We start from the raw sequence: 19,745 nt of genomic DNA, 5'->3' as shown, positions 1-19,745 counted from the left end.
TCCTGCCCAATTCTTAACATAAGGACTTGAGAGGGGGAGTTCCCTGATAGCCTGGCAGTTAAGGGTCCATGTTGTCATGTTAAGGATCCACTGTCTGTGGCACATGTTCTATCCCTAATGCAGGAATTTCTTCATGCCTGCCACAACCTCAGCTGAAAAAAAAAAAAACAAAAAAACAAAAAAACAAACACCTTGAGAATATCAGAATGTCAGCAAAAAAGTTACACTCGAATCCCTCTAAGCTGAGAGGGCTTGGCATTTCCCAAAGTTGAGGGAAACCACCAGCCATGCTTCTCCACATTTTCTCTCAGCAGCAGAACTTTTCAATCAGCTAAGTGAGGTTGGGGAGGATCTAAGGCCCACAGAGACTGTATGGAGGCAAAATTGTGCAAAGAGGGGTTAATGTCCTTTAGGGTCTTCCCAAATTCCTGGGACAGAGCTGCCTCTCTATTCATACGTGGAGCCAAGACCTTGACTCACTTCCTCTCTTAAGCAGTAACATCTACTCCATGTTACTTATCAATGGGGAGAAAAATCAGCCTAAGACCTCAGCAGACTATGTAAGACCACTTACAAGTGGGTCACAGCATCAATGGATAAAAATTATTTTTATTTAAAACCATCTACATTCTGGGCATTTGATCAAGTGCTTATTAAACATCATCTCTCATTTTCACAACAGCCCTGCGAGGTAAATGTTATTCTCGTTTTACTGATAATAAACTAAAACTCAGAGAGCTCAACTTGGCAGTCACACACATCACTGGAAGTTTGCTCATATGTGTGGTGCTTCCACTTTATCACAAAGTTTCTAACATCACCTAATGTTAGAGCAGAAAAACACATTGTACTCACAGTTTCATCAAATCCTCTTTATAAATAGAGGAAGCAAAACAGCATACCTGAGGCCACACATGTAAATGGCAGACCTGGAGCTAACAGCAGGTCTTAAATGCCCAGCCCAGTGCTAGGGTCGCTATACAGAGCTCATGATAATTCCCTGCTTGCCTTTGCAGGAATTTTGAGGATCACTGTGGGATCAGGATAAATACTAGACTATGACTCTCCTGTAACATCCATTTCACCATTTACCTCACCCTGGGATTCCACAGGGGAGAGCTCTTTCTGGGGACCCCGAGCGAACCCTCCGAGGCTCCCACCTCTAACTCCAAGGCCTCCTTCACCAATTTCTCCTCAATGCTCATGTCGTTCTGTACATCTACATGGGAAAGAATGTTGGACTTTCTACGGCAGAAGCAAAGGTGCACCAGAAGAATCAAGAACAGCAAGCCTTAAAATTCAAGGTAAGGAGAGAGATAATGCTGAAGATTGGAAAGCCAGATGGCATTTCTACAATTGGAAATATTCTTCTCCAAGAAACTACTCATCATACGAGTTCCAGAAAGCCTCATTCGTTTCTCAGCAGGCCAGTCTCTGGCCCTAACATAATGTTTAAGTGCTGCTTATCTTGTTAAAGTTTACAAATAAATGATACAACTGTGGCATACTTTAAACTGAACTGCTCTACTGATAAAGGATAGAATGATAAGAACACAAAACTATACAAACCATTTATTACACAAGATTGGGTATTCAATCAATTTTTGTTTCTATGTCTCCTTTCTACTGTCTAATTCTGGCCCCATCCCCTGCAAGTTAACACTTTCGAAAATTGTATCAGCAAAATGTTGTTAGCAGAGCTAGTGACGATTTGTTAATGTTGAGAGACTAAACTAGTAACAAAACTGGTGGTTTGGAGATTACCTGGTAATTTTAATGAGCTCTGTTAGCAGGGTCCCATATCATGGTTGATGACTGAGTTTTCAGTGACTCATCATTGCAGTAAAAGGAAGGAGTTTCTGGGAACCATCCAGATCTTCAAGGACAGTTGTCAAAAAGTGACGAGAAATCAGGAGCTTCCTACCTGGTCTAAGAAACTCAACAAATTTAATCTTATTAGTTTGACTTGAGGAATCATTGCTGAGAGTCAGGACAATTCCCATGTTGGTTGGCCAGTGAGTTGGGGTTTTAGTATCCCTTGTAGAAGTACAGGGGCACAACTAGCCATGCACCATGAGGGGTGGCCCAGTTGTAAGACTGGGAGGGAGTAGAAAGAAGGGAACTAAAGAGCTCTAATGCTTTAATGCTTCCCCTGAGTTTTGATGCCTGACCTGCCTTGTTCCAATTTCAAGGCCAGTGGGCCAACTGGCACTACAACAAGCGCTAATTAGAAAAGCCCTTTTAACCTTTTCCTCCATCCTTTTGCCATAATGGAACAGTTCAAACAGAACTACAGTAGAACTCTCAAATTTTCCAGAGGATTATGCCTTTTTCTAGTTCCTTACCTGAGGAAGAAAGGTTTATACAATGTAGTGTTATGAGTGAGTTTCAAATTCAGCTATTATATCTACATTGGCCACCTGATGATGTATGTCTAGAGCTGAACAGACCACTAGCTAATCTCTCCCCACTCCCCAAATTCTGTAGGAGGGAGGAAGCCTGGGCACACTGCAATCTCCCACACCATGCCACAAAGCAAACCCATCCTTCTCAGTAAGTGGATGCCTAATGATTAAAAGCAGAGGGAAAGAGAGCTTTTAGCTGACAAGTGCTATAAGCAGTAAAATAGAGAAAAGCACTTAAAGTTTTTTGAGATAATTGTCTGGATAAATATGAAATGCATTTTCACACTCATCTAACCTACTCTGAAGGCTGTGAAGGCAAAACAGGTTTTCCTAGAACAACAGAGGTAGAGAAGAAAGTAAAGCAGGGTAAACCAAAGATCTGGCATAAAGATGCAATATTGCTTTTCCACACCTAAGACCATGGATCTGGGGATTTTCAACCAATTTATGGATTATTAAGTGTCCTAGAGATTAGAAAAGAGAAAGAAAATGTGACATCAGATAGCTCAGTGATATCCAAGCTGACATAAATTTTCAGTTGGGAGAAGTGGTTTTATTCTGCAGTGCCCTTTGGAATGGTTTTCCAGGAGCAAGCTGGATGAATTGCCTATGAAGCAGTGCACACACGCTCAAATATAGTCGACCTGTGGTGTCTGCAGGTTCTGCATCCATAGACTTGGCCAGTTGCCAATGGGATTTTGGGTGGTTGAATCCCTAGATTCAAAACCCATGGATCTGGAGAGCTGGCTGTGCCAGGCTATTTCTCATAATGGAGCATGGGTTCTGGTATCCACAGATACCCGTTCTCTGCAGATACACAGATACCGAAGGACAGGTGTAACAATGAGTTCCATAAACAGAGACCACAGCTATTCTCCAGGCGAAATGCAAAGCACTACCTCATCAGGGAAAATAGCACATAACTTTTGAGGTACCTGGACTCCAAATATCGTGTACTTTTTTTTTTAACGCTGAAAAATGTATAGTAGAATGCAATCTGTGTAGTGTGATTTGAAAAGAGGGTTTTCCCAATATGTATAAACATGCACATTTGGTAAGATTTTTACAGAAAATTGATAATAAAGTCAAGCCAATCCAGGTATTTAAAGGAAGGCTTTCACACCCAGCCCACTAAGAGACCATGTTAAACAGGTCTTGAAAATGATTAACATATACAACATATTTGCAAATACAGCTATGGAACAAGCATTCAGAATTACTTTTTGCATACTGGGAATGAGTTCAGCCTCAAGTAACAAAATATCCGACTAGGAATAACTTAACCAAGTAGAGACTGTTTCTTTCATATATCATATACTGTCAAAACTAAAGCACTATAAACTAAAAGAGTAATCATTGTTTGGTACCTGAAAAAAGAAAAATGCTGCCAATGTTTTTTTTGGCAAGTGTCAGTTCTCAGGTCATGGAATAGAACTGAGCCACTGCAGTAACAACTGGCAAGTATAACCTTGAAAAGGAGCCTGGATATTAATTAGTATCATCCACTTGCTGGGAATCTATCATGGGTGGGAACTATGCTGGGCTACACAAAATTTGGAGAGTATGTGATAGCCAAGGAGAGATCTGGAGATATACAGTGAGATCTGGAGTTTGGAGAATATGAGCTAAAGATGTAAGTTTCAGAAGTCAGTGTATGGTACTATTTCAAACACCTCAGACTCTTTTAAACCCAGGTAGCATTCCTACCTCCATCTCTTCAGCACTTTGTAGGCCTAGCTGCTAGCTTCTCCTGCAAATTCCCCAGGTATACCCACAAAGCATTATCCTATCTCTCCTCGTATGGGCAGCAAAAAAGCTGTGGCCTTTTGTCTTGCCCAGGGTAGAGACATCCTCTCCACAACGATTTTACCTCCCTGGTCAGCACTCAGTGTTGCTAGCTATAACTTTACCTCAAAGGACTCTTTCCATCGCTATCAGTTTGTTAACTTTTTAAGAGCAGGAACTGTCTCATGTCTAGGCATTCATTTTCGATTGCTCTTGTAACACACTGCCACAAACTTAGTGGCTTAAAGCAATAAAAATGTATCATCTTACCATTCTGGAGATCAGAAGCACAAAATCAGTGTCACTGGGCTAAAGGTGAGCTGTCAAAAGAACTGGATTGCTTTCTGAAGGTCCTAGGGGAGAATCCATTTCCTTGTCTTCTTCAGCTTCTAGACGCTATCTGCACTCTGGCTCATGGCCTCATTTTTCCATCTTCAATGCTGACCGCATGGAGATCTTTGTTATGTTGCCATCTCGCTGGTCCTCCTCCTTCTCCCTTTTCCTTGTCATTACACTGGGCTCACCAGAGTAACACAGCATACTTTCCCCATTTCAAAGTTAGATGATCAGCAACCTTCAAATTCCCTTTTGCCATGTAATATATAACCTATTTATCAGTTCCCAGTATCAGGATGTGGAAATCTTTGGGGGAAATCTTTTTCTGCATACTATGATCTGGAATCTATAGCTCAGCACAATGCTTCATGCATTCCAGCACTCAGTGGATGCAAGGGAATAAATGAATGAAATAATTAATACATCTCTCAGTGCTGGGTATTTTTCCCAAACCCAGAAAACAGCCTTACTAATAAGAAGGACACCTGCTCAGTCTATTTTTAGTGGGGTTCAAGAGAAGAGAAAGGTATAAAGGAAATTTTGAAGAGTTTAAAATTACAATCTGGGTACTTTAGGAAATTTAGAATACCTTAAAATTAGGTATCTATAGATGAAAGGAGTAGAAAAGCTTAAAGAAAGAAAATATTTAATACTCAGTCTTCCACCAGTCTAAAGCAAGTAGATAATAAAAATGAGTACATATGTGTGTGTGTGTATGTGTAACTGATTCACTTTTCTGTGCACCAAAAACTAGCACAACCTTGTAAATCAACTATACTTCAATTTAAAAAAAATAATCTTACCTATAGCTTAGTGTATGAAGGCTACTCTTTACTTAAGTTCTTGTAAGTAATCTAGAGAAGAACATTTTATTCCTCTGACAAACACTAATGCTAAAAATAATTGTCAAATATTTTGCCAAAATCCTATACAAGTATCACAGCCAGACGATCAAAGCAATGAGAACCAACCCACAAAATGTCTTGACCCATCCCCCACCCCGCAGAACTTTGACTCTATTTGTCTTATTTGTCTTATTTGGCTCTCTGTTTTTCCTATTAGTCTGTGAGCTTCCTGCAGATAGTGTTCATTTGCCTCTCTAAATCATTGTTGTAATGCCAGTGTTTGGCACATAGTAGGTGTTCAATCAACCATCAGTGAATGATTTTGTTGAGTGACTATGCACAAAGCACATATTGATTCCAAGGCAGCTTTTCATCATCAGTGCTTTCATCCTTAAACCTGGGGACTTAGGCTTGTTTTAAGTTTCTCTTGGACATTTGCTCTTGGACTCATTCTTCAGACTCTGACCTCTAGATTGTCTTGACATTTATTTGTCAGTTAATTAGCAAACTATTCTCTACCCCACATGGTGAAATAAGAACACTGTGTATCACCACTCTGATTTATGTTACTGACAAAGCCATAGATGTGGAAATTTCTCTTCAGTGTATCTACAGGTTGAGTCTTTAGCAAGGAAACATTCTGTGGGCGTTATCTCAGAACATGTTGTAAGCAAAGTTTATAAATTGGGTTTATTTGATTTTTATTTCACTTTTCAAATCTAACTCTCTTGAATTTGTGAGTAATCTTGTGCAATTATGAAAATGTGATTCATCCCGGGAATCAATTCCAAACACTTTATCCTTTCAAAGATGGGTTGTTTGTCATGATGGGTGAACAGATTTCCAAGCTGTGGTTCATGGAACCACACACACAATTTCCTAGGGGTTGTTGAGATGTCCATTTTTTGGAAAACATGTATTTTACCAAATTCCATGCCAATGAGCCATAAACAACTTTGGTTTCAGAGTACAAAAAAAAAAGTTTTTAAAAACTTGTAATGTTAATGCACATTAAAATAAAGAATATATTTTGTGGAAGTGAGCTCTCTCACCACTGAATTCTGCTTATCACCAACTCCAATTCCAACTGCATCAAAGTAGTAGCTTAAGATAATAGAATACCGAGCAAGTAAGGAGTATGGTGATTTGGTCAGTCCATAAGCCTATATTTATCTGGACTATACTTAAGAGGAACAATATTGTACAAACTTAAGGTTTGAGAACAGGGACCCTCAACCAGACTTCCTGAGTTTGATTCTCAGGTTGGCCAGTTAGTTACTAGCTGTGTGACCTTGAAAAAAGTTTCAGTATTCTCTACTATAAAATAGAATATGATAATAAAAGAAACCATCTAAATGAATCGTTCCAAGGATTAACTATATTAATATACGTAAAAATCAAAGTGCAGGGTTTGGTACAGGGTACATGCTATTACTATTACCACTGTCTGGAGCTCCCCATAATTGCTCTATGCCTGTTCTCTCTCTACATGGCAAGTAGTCCCAAGCCCGCAAGCGTCATCCAGGCTACATAATACTCCCAAGTGCACAGCGCCATCCCTGGCTGCTCCTCTGAGCTTCAGGGGCACACAGCTGAAGTCCTCCTGGCACGGCCCCTTGGAAAGCTTATAAGGGTCTCAAACCTCACAGGTCTACAACAGAACTGTTGACATCCTCACAAATCTGCTTTTCTCAAAGTGTTCCTTTGTAAGTGGCAATGCCATATACTCTAGTGCTCAGGCCAAAAACCTTGGACTAATCTTGTTCCCACAGTCCTCATTACCTACAACAAACATACTAAAAATATCCAGTTCTTTTTTTTTTTTTTTTTTTTTTCCTATGCCCCTGGCTTCCACCCTAATCCAAGAAACCATGGCCTTTTGCCTGGGCTGCCAGAGCAAGGGCTTTTACTAGCTCCTCCATACCCACTCTGCCCCTTCTAATCCATTTTCCACAGTCACAGCTTATCATCACCTCCAGATAGTCAGAACTCCTCACTGTGGCCTAGAAGAGCCCAAATGATTTGACTCCTGTCTCCTGGAACAATCTCAAATCTGACCACTGGACTCTGTCCTTACTGGAACAAGCCCTACTGTCTCAAGGCCTCTGTGTTTGCTTTTTCCTCCCCTTGAGACGTTCTTCCCGGAGAGCTTTGTGTGGTTGGTTCTTTCTTTCCATTTATCTCTCAGCTCAGAGTTTCTCCCCCAGAGGGCTCCACTCCCATCCCTGCAGCTGTTCCCCATTAGCTCTGATGGTTGGATTACCCTATGTTATTCACTGGGTCATATTTATCGCTAGCTAAAATTAGCTTGCTTGTATTGGGGGTATCCATTATTGACTGGTCTATACTGGCCACCCAATAGACCCTATGGCAGAATAACAGCCTCCCAAAGATGTCTACATCCTAATCCTCAGAATCTGGGAGTATGTTACCTTACATAGCAGAAGGGAATTTGCAGTGTGTTAAGGTTAAAGGTCTTGAGATGGAGAGATTATCCTGAATTATCCGGGTGGGCCCAATGTAATTAGATAGGCCTTATAAAAGATAGGCCTTATAAAAGAACTACAAGAGTCCAAACAGAAGGTCCCAGTAAGAGAAAAAGGAGATGTGACAATGAGAGCAGAAGTCAGCAGGATACACTTGGGGGAGGGAGGAAGGGGAAACATACCATGCAGTGCAGGCAGCCTCCAGAACTAGACACTGAAAAAGGCAAAGAAATGGACTCTCCCCTAAGCCCCCCAAAGAACACAGCCCAGCTGACACCTTGATTTTAGCTCCAGAAGACCAATTTTGGATTTTTTACCACCAGCACCAGTAAGAAAATACATTTGTGTAATTTGTTTGTGGTAATTTGTTACAGCACCAACAGGAAATGAGTACAGGCCCTCAAATACGGTTTGTTGAAAAAACAAATGGATTCTAAGTGTTGGGGATAAGCAGCAAAGAAAAAAAAATGCAGATATACCTTTCTGCCCTCATAAAGGTTATAATCTAGTGGAGGAATAAATAAAAATAAATAAATATATATTTTGTGATAAAGTAGAAGGTAATAAACACAGGGGGGAAATAAACCAGGCAAAAGATGTAGGAAGGGCTGAATGGACTTGCAGGAAATTATTGGATTTTTTTTTTGTTTTGGTTTGGTTTTTAGGCCCACGCCCATGGCACATGCAAGTTCCCAGGCTAGGGGTCGAATCAGAGGGGCAGCCGCCAAACTATGCCACAACCTCAGCAATGTGGGATCTGAGCCACATCTGTGAACTACACCACAGCTCACAGCAACACCAGATCTCTAACCCACTGAGCGAGGCCAGGGATCAAACCCACATCCTCACGGATAATAGATTCGTTTCTGCTGCACCGCAACAGGAAATCCTAATTTTTTTTATTATAATTGATTTACAATGTTCTGTCAATTTTTGATGTACAGCAAAGTGACCCAGTTATACATACATATATATATATATATATATATGAGATATATACATATATACATTCTTTTTCTCATATTGCAATTTTAAACAGCACTTTTAGGGATGGTCTCAATGAGAAAGAGAGAGCTGAAACAAACACTTGGAGGAGGGGTGGCAGCAGCAATGCAGACAAGGGAGAAGAGGATTCTAGGTTGAGGGAACAGCTAGTGGGAAGGGATGACTAGAAGGGATGGTGCCTAATGTGTCAAAGGAGCGACCTGGAGGCCAGTGAGGCTAGAACAGAGGCATGAAGGGAAAGTAGCTGGACTGTGGTCAGAGAGGTTGGTTGGTAAGAGTGGATTACAGAAGCCATTGCAAGAATGGGGGCTATTAATCCACATGACAGGGGAGTCTTCTGAGCAAAGAAATGCCATCACCTGATTTACATTTTGAAAGGACAATTTGGGCTGATGCAAGGTTTCAATGGGACAATGAAAGAAGCAGAAGCATCATTTAGAAGACTTGGCCTTGTTCCAGAGGAGGGAGGAAGAGTGCCTGGACCACATGTTGGCCATGAAGGTTCCCCTACCTGAAACAAATTTACCCTGCTGCTGGCCAACCTCGGCTCTTTCTGAAGACTCAGCTAAGTATTACTTCCTCTTGTTCCTTCTCCACCCAAATTTCTACTTCTCCTCCTTCCCAAAACAGAGATTTTATTTCCATCTCTGAACCCCCATAACATCCTGCACTATCTTCCTTATTTTTAACAAAAAGTTATTTTGAAATAATTTTAGACTCATGAGAAGTTGCAAAAGCAGCAAAGAAAATTCCAATATACTCTTTGCCCAGTTTCCCCTCATGATAACATCTTATATAACCATGGTACATTATCAAAGCCAGAGAAGTAATACTGGTAAATACTCTACAGACATTACTCAGACTTCATCAATTTTATATGCTTCTTGTGTGTATACGTGTGCATTTCTACAAAATTTTATCTGAAGTGTAGATCTTTGTAACCACTACCATGATCAAGATACAGAACTTGTCCATCACCATAAAGAAATTCCTTCTTACTACCTCTGTATGGTTAGACTCTCTCCAGTCATAGCTCCAACCAACTACTGTTCTATTCTCCATCATTATAATTTTGTCAGTTTAAGAATGCTAAATAAATGGAATCATAGACTATATTACCTTTTAAGCCTTGCTCATTTCACTCACCATACTTTGGAGATAAATCCTCAATATATCCTCGAGATAAATCCAACTTGTTCTGTTTATCAATAGTCCACTACCTTTAATTGCTGAGTGGTATTCCATTGCATGGATGTACCAGAGTTTGTCTATCCCATTACCCATGGAAAAACATTTGGGTTGTTTCCAGTTTAGGGATATTATGGACATTGCTTCTATGAACATTTATGAATAGGTTCCTTGAGAACATAAGTTTTAATTCCTCTAGGATAAATATCTAGGAGGGTAATTGCTGGAGCATATGGTAAGTAAATGTATAATTTTCTAAAAACCTGCCAAACCCTTTCCAGAGTGGTTGTTTCATTATTCATTCTCACCACCAATGTATGAGAGACCCGAATGCTCTGGATCTTTGAAAAAAATTATATTATCAGTATTCTTTTTTAATTTTAGTCTTTTTAAATAGATTGTGGTGATGCTTTGTTATAGCTTTAATTAGCAAAGTCCCTAATGGCTAATTATGTTGAACATCTTTTCATGGCCTTATTGGCTATCTGTAATATCTTCTCTAGTGAGGTATCTGTTCAATGTTTTGCCCATTTTCTAACTGGGTTGCTTATCGTCTTGTTATTGAGTTTAGAGTGTCCTTTATATATTCTGGCTGAAAATCTTTTTTCCAATAATGTGATCTGCAAATAGCTCTCCCCATCTGTGACTTGTCCCTTCATTCTCTTAACAAAATCTTTCTCAGAGCAGAAGTTGCTAATTTTCATAAAGTATAATTTATTGATTTTTCTTTTACATACTGGTTTTGGTGTCATATCTAAAACTTTTGGCTAAGTCTTAAGTTTTAAAGGTTTTCTCTTATGTTTTCTTCTAAAAATTTTTATAGATTTTTATGTTACATTTAAATTTCTGATCCACTTTGAGTTAATTATTGTATAAGGTGTGAATTTTAGGTTGAGGTCCATTTTTGTGCCAATGGATATCAAATTGTTCTTTTTTTTTTTCTCTTTTTGCCTTTTCTAGGGCCACTTCACTGGATCCTTAACCCACTGAGCAAGGGCAGTGATCGAACCAGGAACCTCATGGTTCCTAGTTGGATTCGTTAACCACTGCGTCACAACGGGAACTCCTCAAATTGTTCTAATGTCATCCGTTGAAAAGACTGTCCTTTCTTTTTGAATTGCTTTTGCACTTCTCAGCCATACTTGTGTATCCTATTTCTGGAGTTTTGACTTTTTTCCATATCACACTGTGTTTTAATTGTTGAACTCCTTGTCTCTCTCCCTGGACTTGAACCTAAGGATTGTGTTTTTCTCGATCATGCATCTAGGACATTTGGCACAATGTCTGTCCTATGGTAAACAGAGACTGAATAAAAGTTTGTTAAGTGAATGAAAGAAACTTGGCTCCTTTGGTTTTTGTAAATGATGATCTACCTAGTCAGTTTACATTTGAGAGGCAATAAAAAGCATTTTCACTGAATTATGTTATCCTCTCCAACATTTACTTGGTGTCCATCCATTCACATAACATAACAGTGTTTTGAATCAATCAAGACATTACTATATTTTGTGAACTATGTGCACAAAGGTACTTACTCTAAGGGACCACAATATGAGATATGGTCCTTGTTCCTACCTAACTTGCATCTTGCAACACAGGGCAGTGGTTAACAAGCAGGCAATTTGTGCTCAATCGAAACTGAGATGAGTCCTATATAGCCATGTACTAGCTGTGTGATCTTGGGTACATTATTTAATTCCTTTTTTGGCTATGCCAGCAGCATGCAAAAGTTCCCAGGCAAGGAATTGAACCCATGCCAGAGCACTGACAACAAGTCACAGCAGTGACAATGCCTAATCCTCAAATAGTAGGCCACCAGGGAACTCCTAATTTCTAAAGCCTTAGTTATTCAAGATGTGCGATGTTGATGATAATAGCGCATACTCCATAAGGGTGTTGCCAAGATGAAATCTGATGATGCATCTGAAGTCTTACTTAGCACAGTGTCCTCCTAGCATTTAGTACAGACTTAATAAATGCTAGCTGCCATTAATTATTTCCATTTATCAATGTTATATATATATAAATTTTATTATATATAACATCACTGTAACTAAGGAAGAGTTCTTTGAGGCAGACTTGATGAGGCTTCAGCAAAATGAATCAAGGAAACATCGCTGTTCCATCTTGCAACCTAAGTCAAAATTATAAATCAATTTTCAAAACCACTTCATGGTCAGTGGTCCTTCTGGTTTCTAGCTAAATCAAAAAATCTTATATAAATAAGCATGAAGTGTTTTCAAATCAGGAGTAAGTGCCTTTCAGAATTGCATCAGTGAACATGGAAGTATTTACCCAATAAAAGAGAAAGTTGCTAACTTAGCAGGCCACATTTTGATTACAGAGGACTGGCTATCCCAAAAAGTTAAATAAAACTATCTTTGCTCTTAGGAAACCATTTAAGTTTTGCAATAGAAATGGCACTTATGTGAATACGATTCTCTTTACAATCATTAATCCCATCTCTTTAAACATCCTAATGGGCTTTAGTGAATTTTGTAATTATTCTATGCTTTCTATAAAGACATTACCCTAAGTGCTAATTATAAAAAGTACATAAACATTTGGTATTTTAACACATTTTTTTATCCTTCATAAATCTCAATATGTTTTATCATTTCTTAAGTACTTACCGAGAGTTCTCTTCTGGCTATAGATAGTAGTGGACAAAATGAGAGTAAAATAGAGTTCCAATGCCTCAAAGCTCTCATTGAGATGTACTTGTGGGTCATAGGTAAGTGGAGAGGGCAAATTTTTGCTGGCGCCTAAGATAGTTCCTAAGCAGTTGAGATGTGTTTTGACCGCAGGTCTTCGTTGGGGGAGCCCACTGCATCTTTCTATTAAGAAAATCTACAACATATCCAGATAGCATATGCTTGGTGACATTTTTGAAAACACTATAGCACCCACTGGGGCCAGTGTGTCAACTGTCAATTCCCTGAAAATTCCACCCTGACAACCTGAAGCAAAGACAAGTTTATTGCTTACTGAAGTAAAGAAGACCACCTACCTTGACAGAGTTTTCGTAGCATCTGGGGGGGAATAGAAAAAGACAAGATAAAAGATACTTAGGAGGTTTGAGGTCTAATTTAAGGTGAATTTTTTCATTGAGGGGAAGTGGAATGAGGTAGCTTGACTAGGATTGGGCAAAGGTCATGACAACATTATTAGGACATGTGAGGTGAGATTTGGGAGGGAGTCTTAAAGAGTGGTCAGTTCTTAGGTGAACCACATAGCGAGATCTAGTGTGATGAGAAGAGGTAAGGAAGCTAGCTGAGTGGTCCATTTTTCAGAAAAATGGATTTTCCAGATGTTTCTGAAATAAGTAACAAAATTACTTTTAACTTTACCTTCCTAGATGAGAACTTCTTGGAACAATATCATCCTGTTAATAAAGTGATAGCTGTGTGGTTGCAGCTGATTTTGGCTCTCAAGGAGCTGATGCACATCTGATTTGGTGTGTGAGAACCTCTTAGCCCCCACCTCTCACCACTGATGCCCTCTAGGTTAGAGATTTTTTTCTTTATTCTTTTCTTTGGGTTAAGGTATTGATGTCTCTAGGATGCCTCTCTTGAAATATGATTCCCTTGGAAGTGGTAGGAAAATACATTTTTAAGAGTATAAAAATTAATCAGTAACTATAGACTATTTAATGATTAAATCGATTACTGGATGATTAAATAATGAGAAGTCATTCCCCTTGAAGGCCCTAAGGGTAAGCAGCATGAAAGGAAGTTTTTTGAAGATGAAGGGATGGGGAGCTGACTGCTGGACTGGAACTTAGGCCACTGCCTCAGGAAGATGGCTGCTTCTCTGAAGAATACTGTGGTCTAAGGAAACCATGGCAACTTATGTGGATTCAAGTATGGATATGGGAGAGGTACTGGAAAAATTACCTTTTCATGTTGTCTCTCTAAAAACAATCTGTGGCTACTATTTAGATTCTCAGGGGATTCTTCCCCAAAAGTCACCACCCCTCCTCTTACAAGTGTCTACTGGGGTTTCCCCACAGTGCCCCCTGCAGGATCACACAGTATACTATGAGCTCATGTATACCAGCTATTTTCATTATGATGAAATTTTGAAGTTCAAACCACATAGAGACCAAATAAATTAAATATATACATATAAGCCCATTTGTACAACTCAAGTTTACTCTATCTTTTCTAGATTATCATTGTTTTACTATTTTAGACCCTTTCTAGCAAAAAGGCTCTCTTAAATACTTATCTTTTCTATGTAATACTTTTACATCTATTTTTCTCTTCAGATTTTTTATCTTTCCAGTGAAATAAAGATATGCAGATAGATATAGATAAATGAATCATACATTATTTTTTTCCAGTATGGCCCATGTCAACTCCCTTAAATTTACCATGAAACTCCTTCATTGCTACTATTCTCTAGGTTAAATCCTTTTACAAGTCTTTTTTCTCTGTTATTCTTAAGTACCACTCTACTCACATAGGTTAAGGCTCTAACAGGCATCTCCTAACTTCACCCATTCTATATCCTCCTCTATCTCACCTGGGAATTCTCTTCCCTTTTAAAGATTATTGGAGAAGTCGATTTCCTCAATCTCTCAAAATGTGCCTATCTCATTTCAGTTCCTGTATTTCTTATTCCCTTCTGAATCCACTATTCTAAAAGAGATTTCATTTCCTTCCATTTTCATAAATATCTTCTTACCTATCACCATCACTAACCCTTCCAGTATCACCAAGACACTGGTTATCAGATCTTTCTTCTGTTAGCATGTAAAAATAATCTTTAACTGGAAGAGTAGATGGTTTTCCTTAAAATATTAATACCATTAAGATAAGAACCTGAAGATACATATATGTAAAATTGTTTTTTTTCTTATAACAAAGATGGCATTCTAGGAGATTAATGAAGTGACTAAAAATTTTGTCATTTCCTGGTATTTTGCTTCATGAGAAATTTATCCCAAAAAAGGGAAACTAGAAAAAAGGTAGGAAGTGCACACAAGGCTTCTAAAGTAATAATAAAGGTGCAGGGATTTAATCTAAAATCAATTTGAAACCATTAAATCTTTCAACTTGGTGATGATAATTTGCATTTTGAAAAGCTACAAAATAGTGACTAGATTATAGGGAGAAAACTAAAAGGCCATCTCGGCAGTCAAAGTGAGAGAAAATGGCAGCTTGGGTTTCAGTTATTAGAAAGAAGCCAAGGGGTTATAAATAACTGGCAGATGTCAATAAGACCTTGTGGTAAATTGTGTACTGGCTGTGAGGAAGAGAGAATGTTACAGTGGATTCTTAGTTTTCTGACTTACATAGCACTCAATGGAAAGTAGCACCACTCATTTAAATGGGAAGCATTAGAACTACATTTTCCAAAAGGTAGACACCAGCCACATTTAAATGGATTAAAATAAAATAAAATTTAAAATGCAGTTCCTCAGTCATACTAGTCTCACTTCCAGTGCTCATTAACCACATGTAGCCCCTGGCTACCAAACTGGCCAGTGCAGATAGAGAACATTTCCATTACTGCAGACATTCTACTGGATAACACTGCACTGGAAGACAACCATGTAGTAGGGACAGCCAGGAGCTGTCACTTTGTTACCTAGATGTTAAAGGTTCTTTTACTAATGATTATGCCAAGAAACTCACACGTTTGCTCTTCAGCTAAACATACCAGATCACTTCTGTGTGCTGTTTCCATAAACCCTTTTGCCTAAAATGCAGTAAAAGGGCATGTTCAATGACCTCACCCACATGAAGTTTAGTCGGTACATATTAATTGGAGGGAAGAAACTGAGATCATCACAGTGGAGTGTTGGTCCCCAGTGATACTGAATACTTTAGTTTGAGTTTTCCCAAAAGCATATGCTAAGAAACTAGTTTTGTGAAAAATCATTTATTTTGGAGGTGATAACAAGAAGCTCAGGGAGGGAGGGAAAAAGAAAATGAAAGAAGAAATAGAAGAAAACCAATAAAGGGTACATTAATGAGTGGGTTATTGCTGTGGACAATGGGGTCCAATCCTGCTAGGGACCTGTGGAAGACTGAGAAATGCACTCAAAACATTCCTTCCAAGAGGTGAGGAACCTAGGATATTCATCTACCAATTCCAATTTCTTGTTGATTGAAGGTTATTCCTGGGGAATTAAACCCTCAACCCACCCAGCTTTTCTGAAGTACTGTTGAGCCTACTTTGGTCATAGAGAGAGTACTCAGACAGGGAAACAAGGGAAATCACTGACATACATAGGAACCCTCTGCAAGTGACTTTTGGGATAGGCAAGAATAAGTGGCACAAGTACCAACTGCATCTGCTCTCCTGTTTCACTCTTTCCAAGTCTGGGAAACCATTTCCTTTAGCATTTTAGTAACCATCTAAAGGGTGTCTCATCCCACAATCCATGTAAGACAAGAGGAGAACACAAACCCAAAAGGATTTGCTCATAGGGTCACCAGCTACAGGCAGATATGGAGGGACAATCATGAATTCAGTTTTAGACATACTGAGTTTGAATTCTCCTTGAATCATCCAAGTGGTAATATCACATAGACACTGGATATACAAGCCTGGAGCTCAGATGAGCAATTAGAAAAAAACATAGGCATCGATACATTATCTACACATAGGTGTATTTGAAGCCATGGAAACAGAAGACATTGCCTACAAAGAAATTGTGCCAGTGAATGAGAAGGAGGTCTTGAACTTAAGGAACTGCCTGGATCATTGCCTAGGTAGAAGAAGATAAGCCCAGGAAGAAGAGATGAGGCAGAGCAGGAGCTGCCAGAGAAGAAGGAAAACAATCCAGGTAGCAAGAAGCCAAGAGAGCTAGGGAAGAGAGTGTTGCATGTTCTTCACAGATTCAAGTCAACAAAAGAACAGTACAGTAAAATCTACACTACGTGGTAGTGAGATATGGGAGATTATCAAAAGTAACTTATTCATTTAAGCTGAAATCTCAAGCTGGATTTGAGGTTGGTGTAATTGTCTTTGTTCACAAACTAAAATGGTGCCCATTAAATGGAACTCAATTCAATACTGAGAAGTTTATCATATTAATGCAAATTAGAAGTTGACAGAGTGATTACAGAAAATAAGGGTTTGTTTTTTTTTTTTTCTCTAAAGGGAACAAATGTAAGTATCAAGTAATCTATCAGGTCTCCATACATAGTGTTCTCTGAATTTCTTCCCACATAAACAAACCTTGAATATAATAACTTAAACTTTACTATCTTGTAGAAAATTTGATTTAAAAAATAATGCTAGCAACAATATGGCAGAGAAAATGATTATGTAAGATTCTCAAGTGTTTACAATAAAAAAATAAATTAGATCAGGCATGAGTCAGACGAAACAAATTACAAGCAATCAGCTAAATCCAATGAATACTAGGAGAGAATAAACGTATGCAACCCAGGCAGCCCACACACAGGAGGAAGCTCTGAGAGAGCTGCAAAGTCAGTTAGAAACAAAAGCTTTCTGTATTTTGAGGGTGAGTAGAAAATACATCATGAGAGCTTTGAGTGTTCTAGTATGTTACTTCTCAAGCTATTCAAGATGTCTTCGTGCCGAGTGGGTCTGAGACAGGCCTCTGCTTCTAGCCAAAGCCCTCATGTGTGTGTACAAATACAAGTACACCCACAAGCAATTTCATCAGTTTTAATAATATCAGGTCCTAGAGAGGTAACAAATGAACAAAACACATCTAAGAGGAGAAACAGAAACAAAAACCACACAAATACAGGGCAAATGACAATCTGCGATTCCTTACTGTATGAAAAGACCTCTGCCGAGAGTCCTCTATCTGACAGGACACTAACCCAGAGCCCAGAATGAAGGAATGGAATTTAGAGCAGCTTCTCACATTCCAACGTGGGGAATCTCTTTAAAAATGCAGATTTGGATTCAGCGGTTCTGGGGTAGAGCCTGAGATTCAATATAAAATAAGCCCAAGTATTGCTGATGCTACTAGTCTTTGGACAGCTTTTTGAGTAGTAAGGTTGGGACAAAAACCTAGAAGTGGAAGTTTTACCCCAACAAGAGTAAATAGCTGTATGAGATGAAAATGAGGGAGAAGACTCAAGGCCACCGTACCAGGAAGAGAATGAGGAAGATCACCACATACAGGTGGCCAGAGACAGCAGGCTGTGGGTAAGCACCAGAAGCGGAGGTCTCATAGAGGGAGCACCCTCTTCTCATAGGAGCTTATGGAGATTCAAAGCAGCAGCCTAGAACAAGAGTCAACCTCAGACACTCCACTGTATCAACCACAGAGATGTGAATCAGATCTGAAAGACCCAACTAAAGCAGGATAAGAAAAGTGCAGTTATTCTTTACATAGACAACAGGTGAGACTTTTAAAAGTTTAAACTGAGACAAAGAAACTCACCTATGGAAGACTGTCTGGCTAGGGTGGATATAAACTTACAGAAAAAAAAAAAAAAAAATGAAGCTCTCCCAGCTATTCCTAACTGGAATTGATGCAGTGCATGGTAGCAATGGGCAACTAGTAACAGCAAAGTAAAGGCATCTGTACCTTGGCTTAGCTGTCAGCAGAAGACAGCCCATAGCCTAAGTTAGTGGCCCTTTGTAATGGTGGCAATATTTCAACCCTCTTTATCCTGCCCGGCTGAGGCATGATGCCCACCAGTGTCATCAAAGCAGGGACTAGAGTGGTTCTTCACACGATAAAGTACAATTCCAGTTCTTTGCATTCTAAGTAATAGGTCTAAATGCAGAGCACTCAAACACTGTTGATGGAGCCTGCTGGAGATATGACTTTATTTTATATTTGTTTAAAACCCATGCTATTTATATTTAATATAAAGTGTCCCCATTGTAAGGATAAGTTTCCAAGACCTTACAGTTCTCCCAGCTTCCTATAAACTTAGGATCAAGGTGAGAAATCCTGAAGGTAATTTTCAAACACCCTTCCCCACGGAGCTTCTTGCCTATGCAAGAAACTGTCACCAATCTCTATATAGATACGAAGCTTAGCATAAGGGTAAATCAAAGGTCAATTCTTCGGGTTCAGTTTTCCAAGTGTACTTTAGACTTGTGGTATACTTTAGGAATATGTCTACATATGCATCCATAAAATATGCATGGTATTTTCATGTTTTCACACTTTATATAAATGGCATTAAGTATCTTAAGATAGTACTGACTAGAAGTATTGAAACCATAAAAAAGAGTACAGCCTATATGTTTATCATTTTATAAATTAAAAATACTTGCACACTCAATCAAGCACTGGCCTTGTTTAGGGCCTCAAGCTGCTGGACCATCTATAATCTAGAACCACCACTGGCTACCACAGTAGGGGAAGGAATGACCCACATTGCTGACACATGGTTCATTGCCAAAACACGTCACATGGCCACACCCAATCTCAAGGGAGCCTGCCTGAGAGAGGGAAACCAGAGGCAGAGGAGGGTTCTAATGGCAACTATACACGCAAAATTTCAATTTCTATTTTATAACCAAATAAAAGGATGAACATCAACCACACTAGAATGTTTGCCTATAGGATGGAGGGGGGAAGAGAATTGACGTGAAAATGAGGATACAAGAAAAGGAATAAACAAACAAAAAATAAACCACAAATTATTCTTATTGTACATATTGGTAAATTGATCATCAGACTTTTAACGCGTCATCATGATTCCAACTAATCATTGACAGAGAGGAGCTCGGAGATCTTC

The 19,745-nt window shown here is 39.0% G+C and overlaps 1 protein-coding gene and 1 non-coding gene across 9 annotated transcripts in view; both read right to left on the bottom strand.

Moving 5' to 3' along the window:
* The window catches only part of LOC102159433 (uncharacterized), a 908,266-nt gene that overhangs the window by 477,526 nt on the left and 410,995 nt on the right, over positions 1-19,745 (bottom strand). The window contains exons 10-11 of one of the 8 annotated variants that reach the window (XR_014831359.1): positions 13,061-13,082; positions 1,765-4,630 (exon numbers count right to left, since the gene is read on the bottom strand). The exons of 6 other annotated variants lie outside the window; for them this stretch is intronic. The gene's annotated coding sequence lies outside the window, so the exon portion shown is untranslated. The remainder of the gene's footprint in view (positions 1-1,764; positions 4,631-13,060; positions 13,083-19,745) is intronic. One more of the 8 variants, XM_085002287.1, reaches the window with a different exon arrangement.
* Positions 5,459-5,545, bottom strand: MIR9799 (microRNA mir-9799). Its single transcript, NR_128481.1, has one exon. It is a non-coding gene; the product is annotated as a microRNA mir-9799 (primary transcript).

This window comes from Sus scrofa, chromosome 16, assembly GCF_054392235.1.
Source record: "Sus scrofa isolate SSC_HxYL_T2T_F1_AM1 chromosome 16, Sscrofa_HxYL_maternal_Yorkshire_Landrace_v2.0, whole genome shotgun sequence".
NCBI lineage: Eukaryota > Metazoa > Chordata > Mammalia > Artiodactyla > Suidae > Sus > Sus scrofa.
Note: the sequence above shows the minus strand (reverse complement) of the source record. Positions and strands in the feature narration are given on the sequence as shown.